The sequence below is a fragment of the Helianthus annuus genome, chromosome 4 (genome assembly GCF_002127325.2).
Source record: "Helianthus annuus cultivar XRQ/B chromosome 4, HanXRQr2.0-SUNRISE, whole genome shotgun sequence".
In the NCBI taxonomy this organism is placed as follows: domain Eukaryota; kingdom Viridiplantae; phylum Streptophyta; class Magnoliopsida; order Asterales; family Asteraceae; genus Helianthus; species Helianthus annuus.
Window position 1 is genome coordinate 2,111,099 of NC_035436.2, and position 25,489 is coordinate 2,136,587.

At 40.1% G+C, this 25,489-nt stretch overlaps 1 long non-coding RNA gene across 1 annotated transcript; it reads left to right on the plus strand.

Annotated features, from left to right (window-relative positions):
- Positions 1-1,525: 1,525 nt before the first annotated feature.
- LOC110935499 lies at positions 1,526-12,290 on the plus strand. The gene is made up of 3 exons (XR_002589140.1): positions 1,526-1,646; positions 2,183-2,236; positions 12,096-12,290. It is a non-coding gene; the product is annotated as an uncharacterized LOC110935499 (long non-coding RNA).
- Positions 12,291-25,489: the final 13,199 nt, after the last annotated feature.

A 25,489-nucleotide genomic window follows, 5' to 3' on the forward strand; every position in this document is an offset into this window, starting at 1 on the left:
GGGGTGTAATCTATTTCAAACCCCATGAATCTTGATATTATCAATCAAGAAAAAAAAAAGAAAATGATGATGAATCGGAAAACACGAACGAACCCTAAATACACACACCAGTGAAAGAGAAGAGGCGAACTAAGGAAGGAAGATGGTGATGACAATCGGTTAATTTGCGCTTAAATTTAAATTGAGTAAATTACAAAAATCATCCTTTATATATGTCACTTATTGCAAATTGTGTCCTTTGTCTCCAATAATTACAGAAAACGTACTCGATGTTTGCAAATCCTTGCAAGTTATGTCCTTTAGCCCTAACTCCTTGGTATCCCGTACCACAAGTTATCCATTTAATCCGTTACAATTTTTTGTGGTTAAATTTGACTCATTGGTATCCCGTACCACAAGTTATCCATTTAATCCGTTACACAACCAACCAGACCCGTTCATCTACCCAATTTCTAGATAACACATTATACTAATCGACTTGTTTTGAGCAAAATTTACCTGCAGGAGGCAGAAGAACACCGGTAGCTGCAAACCAATCAAGTAAAAAAAGTGAGAATTTAATAAAAAATAACAAAACAAATGAAAGGAACTCTTGAAAACCATTACATTTGCATTGGAACGGTACGTTTTTCGAGTTGCACACAGGGAGTGTAATAGCCAACACTTGGTTAATTGGGCTCGGTAGTGAAAACGGAACGTTTCCAGTAACGATAAAACACGTGCAGTCCATTCTCGTAGTCATAAGGGATTCAACCGCTTTACAACAACTTGCGGTTGGTGATCCCCCGTTTGCGCTACTCCCCGTGATGTAATTCACACACGGGGTGAAGCTAGCAATCATTGGCACCCTGCATGGAGTGATAATCTAACCCGACACAGTGAAAACCGTAATCGCTAGGAATATTGTGGTTAACAAACCCGAAAAAAGATCCATGATTGATGAATATTGTGACAATCACATTTGGGTCTTGTAACATTTATATGTTGATGGGTTGCAGTAGGAGTTGAACCACCTTTACTGGCTTGGTGAGTGGTTGGTTGATTTGTTTTGACTTGAGAACTGAAATATGCTGAGAATTATAGTCAAGTTAGGTAAAACTTTCAGCATATTAAGCTTGTTAACACGCAGGTGTACGTAGCGAAGGAAAATGAACTCGAAACTGACACGATAACCAAATTTCGAAATGTTTGGGACAGGTATTTTGGTATAGGAACAGATATAAGATTAGTTAAAAAAATCATGAGTCTGGGATGAACTTGGTATTAGGTGATATGTAACGCCCCCGAATTTAATTGTGTGTGTGGATATTTATATTGCTATAATATGTTTTAAGAAATAACTAGGAAGTGAATCTAGTTAGAAAGTGAATTAGAATTTATTAACTAAAAATAAATAAGTTTCAGCCATTTAAAAATAAGTCTGCATAGATGAAGGATGGAACATGTAATTGATGAAAGTTAGATAATTAAAACAAAACATAAAAACACACAACACACACATATGCATGGGTGTTTGGTCGCCAGGAGCAAGAGAGGGAAAGAAACCCTTCTCATCTTCACAAAATTGAAGAGTTGAAGCCCTAAACATGGCTGAAACACTTGCATGTTAACAAATTCGTAATCATCTAGTCCTAACAAAGCTCAAGGTAACAAGAATTTTATGATTTGATAATCTTGGATATTTGGGGTTTCAAGAAATCCTTGGCTCTAGGTGAAATTAGTATGATAATGAGTTAGAATCACCATTTAGAGCATGATAAATCTTTGAAATATGTCAAATTGATGTTGAAAGAGAAAACCCGCTTAGATTAAGATGATAGTGCTATGTATCATGAAACCTTGTTGTAGAATTTGTATGATAATGTTGTATGATGATATTCTTATTAAGTTTTTGATATGGGAAATCGAATTAAGATGAAGGTTATATGAGATGTTGAGTGAAATTGATGTTATTAATGTTATTAATATGAATGGGTCAATTTAGGCATAAAATACTTGTACATTATGCTTATTTATTAGTATGCACGCCAAGTGTTTGTCAAAATGCTCGAATGAATTAATCATAGGGTTTTACAATATTGAATGGATAGAATTGAGAATTGGTTGTTTGTTAATGTAAAGATGTTGATAGTGGAATGAAAAGAATGACATGAATCTAAAGTATGTGATTCTTGGATTATAGGGATTAAAGAAGAAAGCTCAAGTCGCTCCGGATCACAAACTAACAACGACAAAGGTAAGTTCTTTGCTTACGAAATATTATTAGTATGTATTGATGTAAAAATGTTATTATTCTTTAGTCGAAGTGTAGGTCCCTCTCGGAGGATGAGGTTCAACCTTAACCTTGTTATACTAACCCACTAGCAAGTGCGGAATCCAAGCTAGTGAGCAAACCGGGATGAAACAAGCACAAACACAAACACACAAAGATTCACCGATTAACACTACTTGTATTAATGCGAATGAAAGGTTCCGGTTACAAGCACAATGTTTACAAATCAGTTTTGCAAACTCTCTAGTGTGTGTGTGTGTTCCTGGACAGAATGCTCTCTAAGTCTCTCTATCTCTCGGTGTGCATCTCTCTATCAAGTCTCTGCTAATGAACACACATTGCATGGGTATATATATACCCAGCACAGGTTGCCTTGTCCGAAGGATCCGATAGATGGTCGAAGGATCATCTATCGATCACAAAGCCTTCGAAGGATTCACAGTGACCTCGAAGGATGATCTTTCGAGGTCCATCAATCGAAGCATATCTTTCGAGGAGATCGAAGGATCCACATCATCCTTCGATCTCTTATCCTTCGAGACAGACAACCATATACAAACATATTCTAACTGTTGGCCAAGTCAAACCAGGAGGACGGTTGACTTGGTCAACTTACAGGACTGACAAGGACATCGTTTACATCGTGACAGAATACAGACCAAGTACAGACACAAGTGCACCAACAAACTCCCCCTTGGCTGTAGCTTTGTCTCGATCTTCGATGTTTGCAGATTTGTCTCGATCTTGATCATCTTTGATCTTCATGTCTTCAAGAATCTGATGTCCTTTCAAGTCTTCAATGCCGGAGGATCTTCAAGGTCTTCACGTCTTGAAAGCAGAGAGTGTACCAACAAACTACCCGTATCATGTAGGAAGTGTGTCGACAAACTCCCCCTTAACATAAGCTCCCCCTTGAGTTATGCTCGTGAAAGACTTGATCTTCAATGTTTAAGATCCTTGTGGTGTTGATGATGGTCAGCGGCAACTCGATTTTCTTCATCTTTTGAGTGCCTTCATGTCGTGTCTTCATTCCAAAGCTTGTCATCGACTATGTTCTCCTAGCCTTTAGAATCTGCACATGCAAGAAATCTAAACGCGTAATGAGAACAACTGCTTGGAATATAGTTAGCATAAACAAATGACACACGAATGACCATGTCACAATCAAACACCGTCCGACAGTTTGAAAGTTTAATAAATTTATCAATTTTAAATTCTAACTTTCAAAATTTGAAAATTTCGACCGTTGATGTAGCGACACAAGTCTGCTTCTTGCACTGCCATGTGACTAGGCGATTTCCTAAAAACTGACATCCAGCCGTTGTGGATTTGCCGTCGATTTTGCATCCGCCAAAATCAGAATCACTGAAAGCTACCAATTCAAAGTTATTATCCCTAGGGTACCACAGACCGGTGTCAGGGTACGCCTTCAAATAACGAAAAATCCTTTTGACAGCTGCAAGATGTGAGGCCTTCGGGTTAACTTGATATCTGGCAAGCAGGCACGTTGGGTACATTATATCTGGCCTTGATGCTGTGAGGTACATAAGAGATCCGATCATTGCGCGATAGTTTGAGGGGCTAACAGCTTCACCCTTCAAGTCTGGAGTAATTCCGTGATTAGTTGGCAATGGGGTACCAATGGGCGTTGCATCAGACATCTGGAACCGGCTCAAGATGTCGCCAACATATTTAGTCTGATGGATGAATATCCCAGACTCCGTTTGTTGCACTTGTAGGCCCAAGAAGAAATTCATTTCCCCCATAGCACTCATCTCGAACTTATCCTGCATAATGCGCTCGAAATTCCTACACAAGACATCATTAGTAGAACCAAAAATAATATCATCAACGTATACCTGTACCAGAAGAAGATCTCCATCTTGTTCTTTGATGAAAAGAGTACAGTCGATAAGACCTCTACGAAAACCGTTCTCCAGCAGATAGTGTGATAAGGTTGCATACCAAGCTCGCGGTGCTTGATGTAGACCATAGAGAGCTTTGTTGAGCAACCAAACCCGATCGGGATGGATAGGATCTTCAAAACCTGGAGGCTGTTCGACATATACCTCTTCTTCAACCACACCATGTAAAAATGCACTTTTCACGTCCATCTGATAAACCTTGAATCCTTTGAAGGACGCATAGGCTAGAAAGATTCGAATTGCTTCGAGACGTGCAACAGGTGCATAGACTTCGTTGTAGTCGATCCCTTCAATCTGACGAAAACCTTGAACGACTAAACGTGCTTTGTTCCGGATAACAACTCCGCGGTCAACCTTTTTGCATTTGAAAACCCAACGGGTACCAATCTTCTTGTATCCAGCAGGTTTCTCTACGAGTTTCCAGACACCCAGCTTCTGGAACTGTTGCAGTTCTTCCTGCATTGCTTCAACCCAAGAGTTATCTTTCAAGGCTTCTTTCCAAGTTCTTGGTTCTTCCTGTGAGACATAACACGCGAAAGACCAATCGTTTTGTTGCCCGGATTCTCGAATAGCCGCATACAAGCCTGCATTGTTGTTGTTTCGCAACATGTTTCTTGTTTGAATTCCACTTTGCACATTTCATATGATGTTTTGTTGAGGATGGGTATTATGAATCCTTGTTTCAGGATTTTCTCGAACTGGAATATTTATACCCAGGTTGTTAAGATTAAGATCAATAACCAAATCAAGGCCCGGAATTGACGAAGAAGATGATGCAGTAGCCTCAACTGTTCTGTGGGCATCCACTGGAGGAGTACCCTCTGAAGTACCATGAACTGCTGTTGTTGGGGCTTCTTGATCTGCATCTAGAAATTCATCATCCTCTGAAGATTCGTTCAATTCGTTTGCATCATGAAAATCCTCATTGTTGAGAGTATTATTGTTCACCGAAGAAGATGGTTCTTGATTAACAAGAATTGGACGAACCACCGGTGAAACTGTTGCATTGTCACTCTCGAAAAACATCCTAGCCGCAGCACTCTCTTCAACGGCTTCAACATTGATCGAATTGAAAAAGTCATCGTACTCAAACATCCAAGGTTGACCAGGACATTTGACTGGCAAAGTGTGCCTTTGTACTCTGACCTCAGACCAATCTTCGACCCTTTTAGTCTCTAGATTCCAGACTCGTAAGTTAGGGGTGGCATACCCAAGAAAGTATCCATCAATTGCTTTTGCCCCAAACTTTCCATTAGGATCGATGATTGTGCATGGAGCTCCAAACGGTTCAAGATAAGACAAATCTGGTTTCCGTTTTTGAAGAAGCTCAAAGCAGGTCTTGTTGTGCCTTTTGACTGTAAGGACTCGGTTCAATGTGTAACATGCAGAGGCCACAGCTTCAGTCCAGAATGGAATGGGCAACTGCGACTCTACCAACATTGTCCTAGCAGTCTCGATCAATGTGCGGTTCTTACGTTCAGCGACGCCATTTTGTTGAGGAGTATAAGCTGCACTAAACTCATGAAGAATACCCTTTGAAGTGCAAAACTCCGTCATGGCATGATTTTTAAATTCAGTACCATTGTCGCTACGTATCCGCCTAACCTTCAACTTATACAAATTCTCAATCTGAATGATCAAGTTTTTGATAATACCAAAGGTTTCACTCTTGTGTGCCATGAACGCCACCCAAGAAAATCTTGAATAATCATCAGTTATCACGAGGCAGTATTGATCACCTCGAATACTCTTGTGCTTGACAGGACCAAACAAATCCATGTGCAAACGTTCAAGAGGAACTGCTACCGTGTTGATCTTCTTAGTAGGGTGCTTCTTCTTTGTTTGCTTTCCCTTCTGGCATGAAACACAGACGTCTTGCAGATGGAAATTTTTGAGAGGAACACCATTCACCAACTCATTTGATACTAAATGATTCATTTTGCGTAAGTGAATGTGACCCATTCGTCTGTGCCAAGAGATAGTGTCTTTTTCTGTGGCTTTGGAAACGAAACAAGTTGCTTGTGCAGACGTAGTAATGGCTTGGCTCATATCAAGGACGTACAAATCATTTATCCTTGGAGCTGACAAGAGAATCCATTCTTTTGGAATTTTGAAGCCGGGCTTCAGCACATAACATCCATTAGCATCAAAGTGTACTGAGAACTGCTTGTCACAGATTTGAGAAACACTAAGAAGATTGTGATCAAGTTGTTGCACAAAGTTGATCTTGTCAAAGCTGACAATCCCGTTGGATATCATTCCTTCACCCGTAATATATCCACCTTTATCTCCAGCAAAAGCAACATAACCTCCTCTAATAGATTTGACGTCGTAGAGAAGCTTCATGTCGCCTGTCATGTGCCTGGATGCCCCACTATCAACAATCCAATGACTACTGATAGTTCCTCCTGGAACACCCTGCACATGAACTCAAATGAATTAGTTGGAGATGGGGACCCAAGCCATTGTGGTCTTGGGTCTTCCATTTTCATCAATGACAATAACTTCTTGTCTTTGATGGTTGGTGAATTGTGATGTTCCCCCTGATTCAGTAACCGTTTTAGGTTTCCATGTCTGTTTTGTTTTACCAGTGTCTTTCTTTAAAATTTTAACTTCTTGATTGTCTAAAGTTTTTGAATTGTCTGGTTTTACAGAAACAGATGTTTTGTTAACCACATCGGTTTTAATTGCCTTTTCAAGTTTCTTGACCTGTTGGCGTTTCTGTTTCTTTTCCCTTTCTTTTACAAGGCGGGGATCTTGTTTTGCAGAAACAGATTGCTTATGGTCAGCTTGGTCACGGGGAACATCAACTTTTCCTTTTTGTTTATGAAGATATGGACAATTTCGAATTATATGTCCAATTGTTCCACACTCAAAACATGATCTTCGTTCAACAAACCCCGAAGTATCATGTGATTGTTTAGCCGATGTTGTTGAAATTTGTGAACCCGAGGTACTAGGCTTTGAACTGTTTTGTTCACTTCTTTTTAAAACAGTAGCTTTCTTGACAAAATCTAAGTTAGATTTATTTTCGAACGTTTCAATTTTATCCGTTCCCGTCGATTTCACAAAGTTTACATTTTTGTTTCTCTTCTGATTCGGCTTCTTTTGAGTTTGAGCCGGTGATTTTGCTTTTGGCTTGGTGTGATCTTGCTGTTTCTGCACTGCTGGTAATTTCTTGTTGCCAAATTGTTTTCGAATTTCGGCCTTTGGAATAGGAGGACACTGTGTAACTGTAACACGTGGTCCTGACTTTCCCAAAAACTTACTAGTCGAATTCTCAAAGACTTTACTGATTAAGGGTTGATTAACATTCTTAATAGGAAAATCTTTGTCTGAATAAATCTTATCATCACCAACAAGAGTGTACAACAAGTTCACACTCTCCGACTCTTTTTCAGACGAGGACTCGATTGCAACAGTCTTAGCGGGTTTTGCAGGAGGATCACATAGAATATGATTCTCGAGAGGTATGTCCTCATTTTTGGCTACCGCATCAGACTTTGCTGAATCAGTATCATCAGATTCATCATCAGAAGAATCAGCATCCTCAATCACAACTGGAGGATCCTGATTCTGTTCAGCAGTTACAAATGTATCTGCTGACACATCTGAATCTGAGGATACTTCTTTCTGGTATCCAAGTCCTGCTGCAAACTCTTTCACATCTAGAGGCACAGATGGTTCAAAGAACACTCTGTCCTCCTCATCCGGCATGGCATCATAATTATGTCTCACAGGTGGTGGACAATTCTTATAGCCTATGCACGTGACGTCCCTTTTCTCCTTTTGGACATCAATGAAGTGATCCAACACATAGCTAGAACTCAAATAGCTATCTAGCTTGAGTTGGATTGCCTCACTTTCCGTTTTTACACAAGCCATTTCTTTTTGCATTGTCTCAAGACAAGATATATACAAATTAATGTCGGTTTGTTTTCTGGAAACCATTTTAGTTAGTTCGGTTTTATCTTTCTTTAATTTTTCGATTACCGACTTAAATTCCTTTTCATGGTTTTCGTAAAACATGTTGGCTTCTGTGCATTTGGAAAGGTCCACAGTCAATTTCTGATTGTGGATAAAAGTCACATCATACTTTTCTTGCAGAGCTTCATGCTTACTTTGCAATTCACACAGATTCTCATTCACTGTAGTATGTTTGTCTTGCAAGTCAAACAAACTAGCTTGTAAAGCATCATGTTTGCCTTGCAACTCAGACATACTTTTCTCTAAATCAGCACATCTAGCATGCAATCTATCACATTCATCACAAGTAATAGCATTGGGTTCATCGACACATACCTGACTTGATGAACCGTCGACATTAGCCATAAAGGCTGAATGGAGAGAAGACGAAGCATAAGCAGCTTGATCCACCAGAATAGATCTTCTTTGAGTTTCTGCTGCAGCTTCCTCCAAAAGCTCATCAATATCTGCATCAATTGCCGCATTTGATGTCTCACCCACATGATCATCGCCTGAACTGGATGATTCTTCATCAACACTCCTGCTGTACCCAGAAGAGTCTTCATCTTCAGAAGATTCACCACCACTGGCGGAAGATTCTCCACCACTGGTGTGAACTAACTCCTTCACAACTTGAGCAAAACATGTTGTTCCATCGGGAGCATCACCACCCAACTGGATTGACCAGTCACAACCTTCATCCACCTGAACCGCAAGTGCCCGGTTGGTTTGGTTGTTGACAGGCACCAATGTACGCTCATTGTTTCTGTTCTGCTGGTTGCCTTGATTTCTGAAGGGGTTTTGGTTCCCGTGCTGTGCTGGCTTTGTACATTCCCTTTTAAAGTGACCCCGTTCACCACAGTTGAAGCACTTCACTGCTTGTTTATCGAACCCATACTTGGTGTCTCTCTTACTCTCCAAGCTGGTTCTGCCAGTACTTTCCATCCAATCCTTTGCCCTTCTCACAGCACTAGCAAAGGCCCACTTGATATCCATCAAGTCCATCTCTTCCTTATCAATCTGCCGATAATCTTCTTGTGTCAGATTAATGTTGCCAATCTGACCTTCTATTAACCCACAGTACGCGCTCACTACAGTGTTAAGCAGCTCCATGTGTTCTTTTGCTACTTCTACACTGACCTTAGAGAAGCTTGAAGTGTCGAGCTGTACTGTACTTGGCTTTGATTGCTGACCAGCAGATGATGTTCCTCCATAACACGCACGTTGTTGTTGAGCAGGAGGAGGAGGAGGTGGTTGTATTGGATTTCCATACATGTCTGTGGTGGGAGGTGGCTTAACAGGAACTTGCACCGGATTGCCATACATATCCGTGCTTGTGACAAACGCCGTTTGAAGTGGAGCATGTGGACCGGTTCTTGCAGACGAAGTACTGGAAGTTCCATAATACATTTCTGGATTTTGTGGCAGTGGAACTCTCTTTGCCTTTAATGTTTCCTCCTGAACTTGTTTTCCAAAAGCTGCACGAAGTCGTTGATATTTGTAGTTCTCAACACTCCGTTATACTTCAGGATTTCCAAGAAACTACTCCATTGGGGAGGCAAAGCATCAGCAAACTTCTTCACCACTTCTGCTTGAGTTGTTGCTACACCAAAATTATTCAACTCAGTAAGCAAATGATAAAACCGGCTTGTCATGTCTCCCAAAGACTCCTTATCCATGCAAGTGAAACAGTCGAATTCTTTCTTGAGCAGATCATGACGTAACTGACGTGTTGCTTCATTCCCTACTCCTCTAGTTTTCAACCCGTCCCACAACTTCTTGGTTGTCTTGAAACTGACAAACTGGTGGTAGATATCCTTGCTCAACGCCTGAGTGAGAATGGCGTATGCTTTCTTTTCCAGATCATACGTTTTCTTTTGATCTTCAGGAAGATCGGCAAACGTAGCAGTATCTGAAGCAGCAACTTCTATAGCTTGATCGAAATCTGTGGTGAAACGTATCCACAGTTCGGTGTTTTGACCAAGAACATATGTACGGAATCTATCAACCCAGCCCGGATATTCGTTTAAATGCATCAACTTCGGAGGTCAATTCAAACTTCCGGTTTCACTTTCGCTCAATAGAATACTTTGGATGCTCGGAGTTTGATTCGATACTAATGCCCATTGACTTGAAGATATGGCATTTGCTTGTGAAGATGTAGACACCGGAGACTCGGCCCATGAAGGTGACAGACTTGTACATGTGTACTTTCCACTATCGGGAGCCGGTGTACCCCACCATGAGGGAGTGGAACCTGAACTTGTATATTTTCCACTGTCCGGAGCCGGATTCCACCAATTCGGATTCATGATTGATAAGAAAAATAAATTCTAAATGAATATTCCGAAAGATCACACACAGCCGAAAGATCCTGGTTCGAAAGATCTGAAAAACAGAAACTTGTTAACAATAAACAGACCACAAACGAAAGATCAACACTTGTTCGAATGATCAACAGTGTTCGAAAGATCACTGTTGACTTTCGAGCAATGGTTTCGAAAGATTCAAAATTTCGAAAGATTCACTCTTGAGAGATCCTTATCTTTCGAACAACTATCTTTCGAATAGATTCCAGAAACGAAAGATAATGCTTAGACTTCGAAAGACTACTCGAAAGATGCTTATCTATCGAGTTGTCTTTGATCGAAAGATGGTCTTTCGAGGTCGAAGGATATCTTTCGAATGCTCACTGACACACTGACACTGATGTGAAAGGTTGGTGAAAAGGTGATGCGTTGGTGAAGGTCAACTTTCGGCAAAAGGTATGGTCAGACTGTACCTTCTTACCAACTCAGAATTTTCAAACAAAAATTACCCAAAAAGGAAATCCTTATCCAGAACCAGTCACCGGAATTATGACCGGAGTTTGGCCGGAAATCACCAAAACACTTAAAAACAAGTTTTTAAGTTACCCAACCCGCTTATGAACACTCCCGGTTAGTTTAGAACACGTTTTTCAGTTTAAAAATGCAGGAAAACCACCAAAAACGGGTGCTAAACCAAGTGTCCAAACACACCAATAACTTGAACAAACCCGGTTTTAAACAAGGTAAAGAGCCTTAGCTCTGATACCACTTGTAGGTCCCTCTCGGAGGATGAGGTTCAACCTTAACCTTGTTATACTAACCCACTAGCAAGTGCGGAATCCAAGCTAGTGAGCAAATCGGGATGAAACAAGCACAAACACAAACACACAAAGATTCACCGATTAACACTACTTGTATTAATGCGAATGAAAGGTTCCGGTTACAAGCACAATGTTTACAAATCAGTTTTGCAAACTCTCTAGTGTGTGTGTGTGTTCCTGGACAGAATGCTCTCTAAGTCTCTCTATCTCTCGGTGTGCATCTCTCTATCAAGTCTCTGCTAATGAACACACATTGCATGGGTATATATATACCCAGCACAGGTTGCCTTGTCCGAAGGATCCGATAGATGGTCGAAGGATCATCTATCGATCACAAAGCCTTCGAAGGATTCACAGTGACCTCGAAGGATGATCTTTCGAGGTCCATCAATCGAAGCATATCTTTCGAGGAGATCGAAGGATCCACATCATCCTTCGATCTCTTATCCTTCGAGACAGACAACCATATACAAACATATTCTAACTGTTGGCCAAGTCAAACCAGGAGGACGGTTGACTTGGTCAACTTACAGGACTGACAAGGACATCGTTTACATCGTGACAGAATACAGACAAAGTACAGACACAAGTGCACCAACACGAAGCTGTATACTTATAATGAGTTGGTGCAATTCGAATATATGATTTGGATATGGGTTGAATGATAAAGGAGGAATAATATGCTAAGTTGAGACATTCATGTTCGAATAAAGGTTTAGAAGGGCTTTCTTGTAGTTCGACTAGTATATTGATGTCGTATGAATTATTTAATTAAAATGCTTAATCGATTGGTTGTATGTAGGTAAAGCTATTTGAAGGATGGCACTGCTTGGACCGAACACACTTATGAAGCACGCTTCCGCGAAGATCCTAGTCATGGTTTAAACTTTTGTTAAATTATGTCTTTTGTTAAAATCGGGTCTTTTGTAAGTAACTAATCCGGAAGTTGTTAGATTTTAAACCAGTAGTTAAAGACTATGTTAGTTGGTTTTTAAGATGTGGGTTGAAGAAATCTTTTTTGTAACTATTTTCTTTAGCTATCATGATGTAAATACAAAAATTTTACTTATGAATTATTCGACCCGTTTAGTATTTTGTCAAATGAAGCCCCTTATCTTCTTTGTAAAGTTTAGACCTTACATGAGACCCGCCAGATTACCATAATCCGTTTACTTACATAAAAAATTTAAGATATGTATATTGACTAATACATCAAACATTCTCGAAAAGATAATAAAATATATGTCTAGTTGTTAGAAACATGAAATTATTAGAAATCACATAACAAGTTTAGTAATGAACAAGTTTAGAATTTCAGTCGGGCGTGCCACCATGAGGATAAGGTTATTCGGTTTGTGCCAGGTGAGAAAGATGAACAGGGTTTTATTGTTAGCATCACTAGACCCGGTGTTGAAAACGTTGATACCTCGTCGGAAGAGTTGGGTGTAGATATTGCTTTGCTTGACCGTGTTTTCTCTCTCCCCATCAAGACTGTTAAGAGTATCCCCCTTAGTTGTCGTATGGCTTTTGCCCAAGTCTTAACTGCAGCTTTCGACAAGGTGGTTGCTATGCTTGATTCTGTTGAGGCATGGGTTCGACTTTTGATATTACCATGTTGCACCTTGCGGGTGTTCAAGCCTGCTGGTCGTCAGGACAAGAGGTCGGGCAATAGGAAGACGGGCCAATGCCTTAGCATCCAGCGGTCTTTGGCTCAGTGGGGTGATCGGGAGGGTTTTGCCACTCTTGTCCAGTCGTTGTTTGATCAACCCGCGAGGGGGGGGGGGTTACGGATGGAATCAAAAAGGGCACTGAGATTGATAATGAGTGTGGGGGGAGCAATGTGAAACAATGTTTACGTAAGGTTGCTGATGGTCATTTCACTACAGCGGTTAAGGTTTTATGCTCCTCGGGGGTCGCCCCTCTCAATAAGAATACTCTGGAGGCTTTAGTGGCTAAGCACCCATGTATGCCCCCTCCTTCCATGCCTGCCTCATTGCCTTCTGAGTCTCCTCTTGTGATGGAGCCCGATTGTGTGCTCGGGTGTATTAAATCTTTCCCCAAAGGTACGTCATACGGGAGAGACGGCTTAAGGGCCCAACATCTTTTAGATGCTTTTTGTGGGGAGGGGTCTGTGATTGCTGATAGCCTGCTTAGGGCTACTTCAGCTATGGTTAATTTGTGCTTGGGGGGGGGGGAGGTGCCCGAGGAGTCTGGCGGAGTTTGTTGCTTCTGCTCCTCTTCCACCTCTTCTCAATCCGGATAATGGGATTAGGCCTATCGCTGTTGGGTCGATTTGGAGGAGGGTGATCTCTAAGGTGGCCATGAAATGTGTTGGGAAGGAGATGGCCAAATACCTTGGCGATTTCCAGTTTGGGGTAGGGATTCCATGTGGGGCAGAGGCCGTTCTTCATAGTGCGAACAGGTTCCTTAATGAGTACCACCAAGATGGGTCTCTTGCTATGCTTACTGTTGATTTTTCGAACGCTTTTAATTTGGTTGATAGGACAGCCCTACTGTACGAGGTAAGAAAAAGGTGTCTTTCTATTTCTACGTGGGTCGATTTTTTTATGGTCAACCAGCTAGATTATATGTAGGGGGATGAGTTTATTTGGTCTACTATTGGCGTTCAGCAAGGGGACCCCTTGGGGCCCCTCCTTTTTGCCCTTGTTCTACACCCCCTTGTTCACCGAATAAGGGATAGCTGCAAACTTCTATTTCACGCCTGGTACCTAGATGACGGAACGCTTATTGGAGATGCCACCCAAGTGGCTAATGCTTTAGATATCATCAGAGCTGAGGGTCCTTCCTTAGGGCTTCAACTTAATATAAAGAAAACTGAAATTTTCTGGCCAACCTGCAATGGTGTAAAGGTTCAGGAGGGCTTATTCCCTCGGGGGATTGGGAGGTCAGTGCTGGGTGTGAAACTCCTGGGGGGTGCTGTTAGTCGTGATGCAGCGTTTATTAGTAGTATGGCTCTTAAAAGAGCGAACGGTGCAGTCGAGCTGATGAGGTGCCTTAAACGCCTACGGGACCCTCAGAGCGAGCTCCTCTTGCTTCGTTCTTGTATGGGTGTTGCTAAATTACTGTTTGGTCTTCAAACGTGTCAACCTTCTTTGGTCGGGGGAGCTGTCTCTATTTTTTATGAAGGCCTCCGGGGAGCATTAGAGGATATTGTTGTTTGTGGGGGTGCCTTTTTTGGAGATCTCCAGTGGAGGTTGGCTTCTCTCCCGAGTTGTACGGCCGAGGATGCCTCTTCATATGCTTTCGTGGCTTCAAGGGCCCAATCTTGGGGTTTACAAGACCACATACTCCGAGAATGTGGTGGGGATGTTTTAGACTCCGATTACAGGAGTGCGTTGGACCGTTTGCATAGTTCTATTCCCGACCTTGATATTGGCGGTTTCTACATTAAAGACACCGCCCCTCCTAAATCCCAGAAAATTCTGGCGAATGCCTTATATGGCGAAATTGTCAAGAGGTTTGAAGAGAAGTTTGTTTTACCCCCTCGGCAAAGAGCTGTGTTTGAATGTCTACGTGCCCCACATGCTCAGGATTTTCTGTCTGCCGCACCTATTGAAGGCTTGGGGCAACACATGTCGGCTGTGGAATACCGTGCTATCCTTAGATACCGACTGATGATTCCTTTGTTCCCAGTTAACGAGCCATGTCCGGTATGCCGCAAAGCGTGTTTGGATTCTTTCGGCGAGCACGCGATCCACTGTAAAGAGCTACCAGGGTTTAAATATCGGCATGATTGGGTGAGAGATGTGTTATGTGATGTTCTTAAGCGGGCCGGGATCTCTGCCAAAAAGGAGGCTCCAGTAAATTTCCTGACGACCCCTTAGAGGGGAGGTCCACTTTACGCCCGACGGACATCCTTGTGTTTGGATGGGAAAGGGGAAACACGCGTGTGTAGATCTAACTGGAGTCTCCCCCCTTGTCGGGCTCAAGGACAATGGCTTTGTCGTAGGGCAAGCGGTGCTCAAGGCAGAGGCGAGCAAAGTGGCAAAACATGAAAAAGCCTGCCTGGAAAATCAACATGTGTTTGTCCTGTTTGCGTTTGATACCTTTGGTGGTCTCGCTCTTGACGCTGTGCGACTTTTGAATCGGGTTCAAAAAGTCGTTAATAGTAATTCTTCGTCACTAAAGGTTTCAAACTTTGTATTTAGTAGAATTGGTTTTTCTATTCAAAAGGGGGTGGCGGCGCAACTTGTTGCCCGACTACCTGCCATTGCTTTGTAATTGCCCTTTTTCGTGTGGAATGATATTATCTTTTTTCTGTTAAAAAAAAGATGCTACCTGAACACTGTAAATTGGAAAGGTTGTCACTTCCCCACTTTCGTTGGTTAATCCTTTTTCCGCAATGTAGCATTTATAAGTGGAGCTTAATCCACCCTATTTACAGAAAATATATATACAAATTTCGTGTTCAAGCACGCAAAAATAAATATAATCTTGAACTAACAAAAAACTGTTTATTTCATAGCCTCGATCCTCAAGCATCATCTGGTGTAGCCGTCTTCCGGTGTGAATAACACCATGAGATACCATGTGACAAAGTTTACCAAACCTAATCACTCGTCCAACCAACCACCAGATGAGTTATGCTCAGAATATTGGTGGTCCGAGCCAGGTGCAAACCCTAAAGAATCTATATAGGACCCCGGTCCATTGACAGGTGGAGCATAACCACCGACACCACGACTTCCCATCAGGTGCTTCAGGTTGTCCCACCCCACTAATCCCCACACTATTCATCTCCTCAAGTTCAGACCGTTCCAAGTTGTTAAACATGATCAAATGTGTAGGGCGCACACACAAACATACTCACATAGAGCAAAATGAGAGATTGAAATCAAATCGCAGACATATAATTAAAACATACCATAACATCTTGCTTTGATGTTGCAGGTCCCTACACATGACTCAAGCTTATCTCTCATAGAAAATTGCTTGGAAAACGTACATGAAATATTGCCGAAAGTACGAAAATCTCAAGCATGGAAGATCCAGTTAGGTTGCTGACAAATCTGATAACCATTAGGTACAATCAAAGCCATTTACTTGCAGTATGTACGTACCCTGTTAGTAGGCATATAGTTTCAATCTAGACTCATGTGTTACTGTAAGCATATAACATTTTAAACAAAGTTACAAAGATAATACAATCAAGAACATTTCCAGCAAAATGTAAGATAATAATTAACAATAAGGCTTACATTTACTCTTTCAACCCTCTGCATTTCATCTTCAAGCAAAGGTAGTTGTGCAGCAGAAGTCCAACAGATGCAATCAACATGACTGAAAAGTACAATCGTATAATCAAAGCATCTTAGTATACCAGGATTATTGTACATTCAGTAAGCACACATACCAACTATCAATGGCTTGTAAATCTAAATTCGAATTCAATTCGAAGAAATATAATTGAAATCAAGAGCACAAACAACACTTACCTAATTTCGTGTGAACTTACCTGGAGGTATCTTCCAAACCCTAATTGTCATCAAACAGAGTAGATTTTCAATCCAAGTTGCTTGCGAGCAGAATAGAAGATCACCAAAACCCAAAATTACAAAAGTGAATTGTTGTCGTAAGAAGCCCTAGCTCGCTGCACCGCCGTTGCTGGACACATCGGCTCCGCTTCCCTTCCCTTCCCTTCTGTGGAACCGCATATAAAGCATCTCTTTTCATTGTAACACTTTTCTTATCAGGGGTCGGATGAAAACGATCGGCCGCAACATTCAATAGGAGGTTTAAGGAATTGAGTGTTCATGAAAGAGAAGGAGGAATTGTCTGAATTACCCCATCTAGCGTCTTAAATTATAAGTTTCTCACCACTTTACCCCTCTCAAATATCTTTTAGTTGTTTGTACATGCTGTTTTGAAACTTGTACGGGCAGTAAAATTACATCTTTTAGTTGTTTGTCCTTTATCTTTAGGCCATTTTGCAAGTTTTGTCCTTTATGTTTAAATTTGACGAGTTTTGTCCTTTATTTTTAAAAATCAAGCACGTTTTACCCTTTGGGCCTTAAAAATCAAGCACGTTTTGTCCTTTATGTTTAAAAATCAAGCACGTTTTGTCCTTTATGTTTAAAATGTCAAGCACGTTTAGTCCTTAAAAATCAAGCACGTTTTGCCCCAAAGGGTAAAACGTGCTTGATTTTCAAACATAAAGGACAAAACTAAATTTAAACATAAGGGCCAAAACTTGTAAAATGGCCTAAAGATAAAGGACAAAGCTTGCAATTCACTCATTATAGATATAGATTATAGATGATTTTATCATTCTTTAATTATGTTTCAAGAAATAAAGATTTGATTTAGTGTTTGAAATGAGCAGACCTGAAATATTCTCAATTCATATGATGGAACCCTCAAATACATATTGTAACTGCTCATAAAGCTTCAAGAAAGCCTTTATAAAACAAGAGTACACTGAGATGAAGTTGGATAGCATTTTAATAACAAGTTTTAACTTTTAATCTTTATGCAGATACATGGGCGTTTGGTTTGCAGAATGTTTTGGAATTGGAATTGAAATTGGAATAGGAATTGGAATTGGAATTTGTATAGAAATTAGAATTTGAGAGAATTGGATTTGGAATTTAAACATTCCAATTGGAATTGGAAATTGTTGGAATTGGAATCTCAATTCCATTTTTTGTTGTGTTTGATTGTCAAATGAATTGGAATCCATCACCCCGTCACACAACCCCCGGTTCGGGTCGAAACGGTACGGGTCGAATCGTTTCATGTCGAACGTTTCATGTCAAACTGTTCACCTCAAAACGGTTCGCGTCGAAACGGTTAGATTCGAAATGTTACGGGTCAAAACCGTTCGCGCTGAAACGGTACGGGTCGAATCGGTTCTCGTCGAAACGGTTCTGATCGGAACGGTTCACGGTGCGTGTCGGAACGGTTCGCGTCGGAACGGTTCACGTTGAAATGGTTCATGTCGAAACGGTTCATGTTCGTGTCGAAACGGTATGGGTCGAAACGGTTCGTGTCGGAATCGGAATGGTTCGCGTCGAAACGGTTCGTGTCGGAACAGTTCACGTCGAAACGGTTCATGTTCGTGTCGAAACGGTTAGCGTCGAAACGGTATGGGTAGAAACCGTTTGGGTCGAAACAGTCGAAGATTCCAATGATTTTACTTTAATTATATGAAGGATTTTTAATTCCTTTAGTTAAAGGAATTTAAAGTAATTAATGTTTAATTCCAATTCCAATGTCAACCAAACACAAGATTATAATTGATATTCTAATTACATCAAATTCTGTGAACCAAACATATTAAGAAATGGAATTCAGATTTCAATTCCCTTAAATTACATTGAATTCCTACGAACCATACGCTAGGGGTGTTAAAAAAATACCGGATCCGAAACCGAATCCGAAATATCCAAAAATCCGTATCCGAAATAACCGAAATTTTGGATATCCGAGATATCCGAAAACCGGATAATCCGAAAACTGGATAATCCGAATTTTCGGATTCAGATTCGGATATGAATTTCAAAAATTTCGGATAATCCGATTATCCGCTATCCAAAAACTAATTATTTTTTATAAATATATATAGTATATGAGCATTATATTTAGTTTGAAGTATTGTAAAAATTAGTAAAAAAACAATAAATAATTATATTCGTGTGAATTTATGATTGTTTTTAGTTTTAAATCTTGGAAACTTAAAAAATCGAATATAAGTTTAGTTTTAATCTATACACGAAACATATTTTTTGATTTTTTTTATAAATTCGGATATCCGTTTGGATATATGAATCCGTATCCGAAATTTCGGATATCCGAAATTTCGGATACGGATTCGGATATCAATATTCACTATCCGAAATTTTCGGATATCCGGTTTTCGGATATCCGAAAACCGGATAATCCGATCTTGAACACCCTTACCATACGCCCATCATTGTTGCTTCTGGTCAAAATTGGCGTTTTTTTTATACCAGGTATCATAAATTTAATAATTAAGGCGTTTTTATACCAGATATCATAAATTTAGTAATTAAACCTTGGATATTCTTACAAATAGTTATTACATAATTTCACATACAATTTCACTATAGATAAATCAACTAAACCAATTTTTCTCCGCTGATTCTTTACGGCCCTTAAACAGTTAAACTTGATAAATTAGCCCACTTAGTTTTAAATTTTTGAGTTAATTACTATTTTCGTCCCTATGGTTTGTCAAAAATCACTATTTCAGTCCATTAGTTTAAAAATTGTGATTTCAGTCCCTGTTGTTTCACTTTCGTAACCATTTCAGTCTCTGTGGTTTCACATTCGTAACCATTTCAATCCATTATTCTGTTAAGTACAGGGACTTAAATGGTTACGAGGTGGACTGAAATGGTTATGAAAGTGAAACCACATAGACTGAAATCGCAATTTTTAAACTAATGGGCTGAAATAGTGATTTTTGACAAACCACAGGGACGAAAACAGTAATTAACTCTAAATTTTTCTAGCCCACAACTTTAATTTCTCAAGCCCCATTACTAAACTAACTCATTTGAAAAGCTCGGAACGAAATGACTTTCAACAATCATCACCTTCGTTATAACCGAACGGCGGACACAATGAAGGAGAACTCTAAATTTTAGATTCAAATAGGTCAAAATTTTGTAATCTCCTATGGGAGAGATGGATATATTTTAATATTCGAGATGTAATCATGTAACTTTTATCTGTTTTCAGCGGCTTGATGATCCATCTTCTATGCTTATTTAGAAATTCCGCCGTTAAAAAAAAAAATTAAAGCCCACGTTAATTGGATTGTCATGTCACATGTGACGTTGCAGGAGAACAAAACTACCATCATCTCATTTGTTTTCCAATATAATAATAAGATGAAAACAATATTGCCTATAAGAATATAGGGTATGAGGCGTGAGTTGGGAAAAAACGTTCAAGCCATCATCCTAGGTAGGCTTGGGTTGGGGCGTGATCCTTGGGGCTTGGCTTTCAAGCCGGGCGTGGGGCGGGGGTGACATCCTAGCTGGCTGCCTTCTATTCGCTGATCCCGCCATGTCATAATACGGGCCATTTTGACCATTTGAAAGTTTGAATTTTAAATTCAAACCGTTTGGCTACCCCAAACCGCCATGGCGGTCCCAACATCCCTATAAATAAACCCCACCTCCACCGGCTACCCCATCCAAAACCCGTCGCTATCCACCGGCTACCCCACTTCCAAACCGTCGCTATCCACCGGCTACCCCACTTCCAAACCCGTCACTATCCACCGCTACCCCAACCCGAAGAAGATGGCATCTTGGACCCATGAGGAAGAATTGGCTCTCGTTACAAGCGTCGTTGACGCTATAAAGGCTCGGCAACCCGGCCAAACACGATATTGGCCGGAAACATTCGCAACGTACAAACATAACGTCCGTCACGACCGCCACAATCTCAACGCGTGCCAACATAAATGGCGCGAGCTACAGCCCAAGCTAGACCGTTTCAAGGCTTACTACGAAGCCGTTCCGAGCGACGATTTAAGCCACGAGGATCGGGTGGCGGTGGCGAATATTGAATTTCTAGGCAAGGAGCGAAAGACGTTCGACAAGATCGCCCTTTTTGAAATTTATCTAACGCTCTAGGTTTGTTATTTTGTAATTTTTAGGTATTATGTAATTTTTAAAATTTTAATGAAATTGTAGGTTTTTTTTATAAATGATGTGTGAATTTTATAAATTTTTTGTAATTTTTTTTTTAATAATCTGCCAAGCGGTGCACCCAACCTAAGCCCAACCCACGCCCCGCCATACCCCGCAGACACGTCACTAGGCGGTGGGGGGCTCACATTCCACGTGTCAACTCATGCCTCAACTCAAACCCAACCCAAACCCCACCATACCCCACTATCAAAGGGGTATTACGTCATCATCTGTTCTCATGGACCATCTTTTTCTGTTCAAACAAAACAAACCCAATTACATACGTTGGGCCGTTGGCATGGACCAATTGAGCATCATAGCATTTGTTTGTTTTCTTCAATTTTAAGTTATTATATTTCAATAACTTAAACAATCGTTTCCAAGTATATAATTTACATGGTTGCAAAAGTTGTTAGGCGCTCCCTAGTCGGTCGACCGGGGAGTTGAGAGTACTCGGCATAGGCGGAGAGTACTCGGGGAGTACTCAGACATGTTAAATTATAAAGAATTTAGTTTTCGGAAATTAAATATAAGTCTAATACCATAAATTTACTAATATTTATAACAAAATACGTAAAAATGATATTTATTATTTGATATGATAGTCATATAAATTATGTTTTATTATTTTTAAGTCAAACTCGGCCCAAATTGACCTACTAGATCTGATTTTGGCCGAGGTTGACCGCGTTTGATCGATTCCGAGTAATTAGGCGGAGTTAGAGAAAGTCGCCTCGGCAGTCTACCTTGTAGCGACTACTCGGGGAGTACTCAGCCTTGGAAACCTTGTTTTACAACCATGAATTTACTTATATATGTTTATGATCACTTTAGCCCATTGTCTTCTTAAACATACAAAGTATAAAAACAAATCAAAGTCGTATATTTTCTAAACCATTTGGTGCATTTATAATAATTAGCATAAAATTAAACGTAAATAACATGCACCGGTTACAAACCAAAGTTAAACAGCACTTAGGAAACTTTCATAACCCTGGTATGTAGATTGTAGACCTTCTTAAATTAGGGAAGGAGGGGTACATAAGGTGTACAAACCGGTTTTTTTTAGTAACCGAAACCGGTTATTAACCGGACCGTTTTTTTTGGCCAAAAAAAAACCGGTTTTTCAATAACCGGTTATGGTTTTTAACCGCTTTTAATGGTGGAAATGTGTAACCGGTCCTAACCGGTTATAACCGGTTGAAAAAAAAACCGTTTTTTTATGAAAAAAATAACCGGTTAAAAATACCGATTAATAGAAACCGGTAAAAAAACCGGTCTACAGAATTGTTCACAGAATGTTAATTTTTGCTGTTTGTTGCTGCTGTTTTTGCACTTTCTAACTATTTTTTTTTCTAAAATTCAATTTCTTACATAAAAACTTAACAATAAAAGTATAAAAAGTTAAAACATTCACTAAGTCTCGCAACAAACGGTTTTATATAATAATGAAAATACAAACGATAAAAGTCACAAACGATAAACGGTTTTACATAAACTTAAAAATATTAATCCGCCAGAAGGTCCACTAATATATATGTATATTTTTAGTGGAACTACAATATTGAGAAGCCTCGTTTAATCTTCTTCGGCCGAACCCGAACCCGAACTATTGCGTAGGAATTCATCTAATTCGGCTTCTTCGTCGGTCATTGGGGTTGTCAATTCGGCTTCGAACCCGAACCCGAACTATAGCGTTTTGAGAGTTATCGAACAAGAATGAGGGACTTTTTTAGAGTTTTTGAAGATTCTCAAGTGTTGTGAATGAAATCTAAACACCCACAACCCTTTTATACTAGTTGGAGATGAGTTTTAGGCAAAAAAAAAAAGCCAAAAAAACGGCTAGAATGGGTCTCAAACGGTCATATGACCGTTAATACATGCTGGGCGTTTTTAACCGGTTAAAACCGGTTTTTTTTATAGTCGTTACCGGTTAACCGGTTAATAACCGGTTTTTTTGTTTAATCGATTAATTAACCGGTTTTTTAAAAAACCGGTTTTAAAACCGAACCGGCCTTCAAAATGAACAACCGATTAATAACCGGTCAAACCGGTTGTAACCGAACCGGTTAGAAAAAAACCGGTTTTAAAAAAAAAACAGTTTTTAAAAAAACCGGTTCCGGTTTTTTTTCCGGTTTCGATAGCGTAATCAGTTTTTTTGTACACCTCTAGGTACATGCCGACAACCCAAACAAAAACACATGCCACATCACCTAAAAACGATTAAAAAAAACCTAGAGCGTTAGGTAAATTTCAAAAAGCGCGAGCTTGTCGAACGGCTTTCGCTCCTTGCCCCGAAACTCAATCTTCGCCACCGCCACCCGGTCCTCGTGGCTTAACTCACCGCTTCGGCCGTAGCTCGCGCCATTTATGTTGGCACGCGTTTAAGTTGTGTCGGTCGTGTTCGACGTTATGTCGGTAGCTTGCAAAGGCTTCTGGCCAATATCGGGGTTGACCGGGTTGTCGCCTCTTCATTGCGTCTACGACGCTCGTGATGAGAGCTGGCTCTTCTTCGTGTGTCCAAGAGGCCATCCATCAAGTGGGTTGGGGTAGCGGGTTCGATCAAGTGGGTTTTGGTTGGGGTAGCGGTGGACAGCCAACAAAAATGTTTTGGTTGGGGTAGCCGGTGGGTTTGGGGTTATATATATAGCCGGGTGACCGACTGTTGGGTTGGGTGAACCACTTGGCTTGGCCAAACGGTTAGATTTTGAATTTTAAATTGCCCCGCTATGACATGGCCAACAAGCGAATATGAGCCGGCCACATAGGATCGCTAGCCCGCCCCACGCCCGACTTTAAACTCCCGCCCCTTGGGCCACGCCCCAACCAAAGCCCACCCGGTGTCACACCCCAACCGATAGCGGAAACATCGGGATGAGACGAAGTGTGTATAGATTGCAAGAGACTTCATAACACTATGTGACAATATTTAATTAAAACCCAATTTCATTTCAATACTAAAAGTCATACAAGATTCAAATAAAGGAAATAACATTGTTTCAACAATAAACATAACAATAAAGATAAACTAATCTAGGTGTGTATCTAGTTCACCCTAAATCTCGTTTCATCTTGACATATCACCTCATCAATTAACCTGCAACATGTATTAAAATAGAGTTCAATGTAAAAGCAAAGGCGAGTATACAAGTTTGGCTACATAGCATAATAGAATAAAAACTCATATCCAACATGTTACATAATGAATAAATTTACTAGCAATGCAATTTTTGGCGTACAATATCATCAAACCCAAGAATACAACGCACAACAAGCCTAATCCCAAAAGTTTAGCGGGATGGTAAAGTTTAACTTAACAATATCCACAAGAATAACGGGCGGGGCGTCAATCCTATAGCGCTATAATTGTTAAGGTGGGCGAGCAAAGTTAATGAGCATATAACGTTCCAAAGCGTTCATAGAGCATACGAGCATAGCAAATATTCACATTAGTTTCATGTTTTGATCATGGATGGAGTATGTTTTATTTAAGTTTAAAAGTTGTTTGCATAATCATACATGTTGCATCCCAAAGTGTAAAGGGGAAAAAGGGATCGAATATACTCACGGTTTACAAGTCTTGACTTGAAGATCCGAGAGTAAGTTTGGTGGATGATTTAGCTTGGAGCACCTAGTCCTTCTACACGAGGAAACGTAGGTGTGTGAGTTTGGCGTTTACGGAGGATTAAGAATATGAATAACTTAGCATAAAGAATATATATATATATATATATATAATCATCTTTTAAACCTTATAACCATCATATGACACTAGGTAACCAATATGGTTATTTAATGTTTTTCATGGGTAGTATACCCATTAGAATCATATTAAGGTTTAGGTATTGGATGATGTTCTACTTCTTTAACATGTAAACATAAGTTTAACATCAAAGGTTCGAATGAGTATGTGCTTATACTTAGGTTAAATATTACATATTATTTAGGTCCAATATTTCAAGTAGGAGGTAGAAGATTAAATCTCCATTTAAGCACCTCTAGTTACAAGGATGTCATGTATGGGGTAGGAAGACTAAGCTTCCATTTAGGCACCCCTTTGATGTTCACCACTACACTTGATGTAAAAACAACCAAGGAGGGTCATGAACTAAGGTTAATACAAGCATGTAAGATAAACTAAACTAATAGAAATCATCAAATCATGTGAGGATTGTATGTTTGGACAACCCAAGTTGTTCCATAATCACTCATGTATCAAAGTCTAAGTTTGACATGACTTGTGGGTTAAAACCCTAAACAAAACACCAAGTTATGAGGTTTAATCCTCTGATTTTTAAGTGTCTCAACCTTGTTTTTAAGCCTAACCAACCACTAAAGTGTTGTAAGCATTAGGACATAGGTTTGAGATGAGTTAGACCCAAGTTTGATAAGAAATAACAAGTTGTTGAATAATAATAACAAAACAGAAAGTTTTAGTCCATTTTAGGGAAAATCCAAGCATGATTCTTCCAAAGAAAAACTTAGGATTCAAACCCAAGGACATAACAAA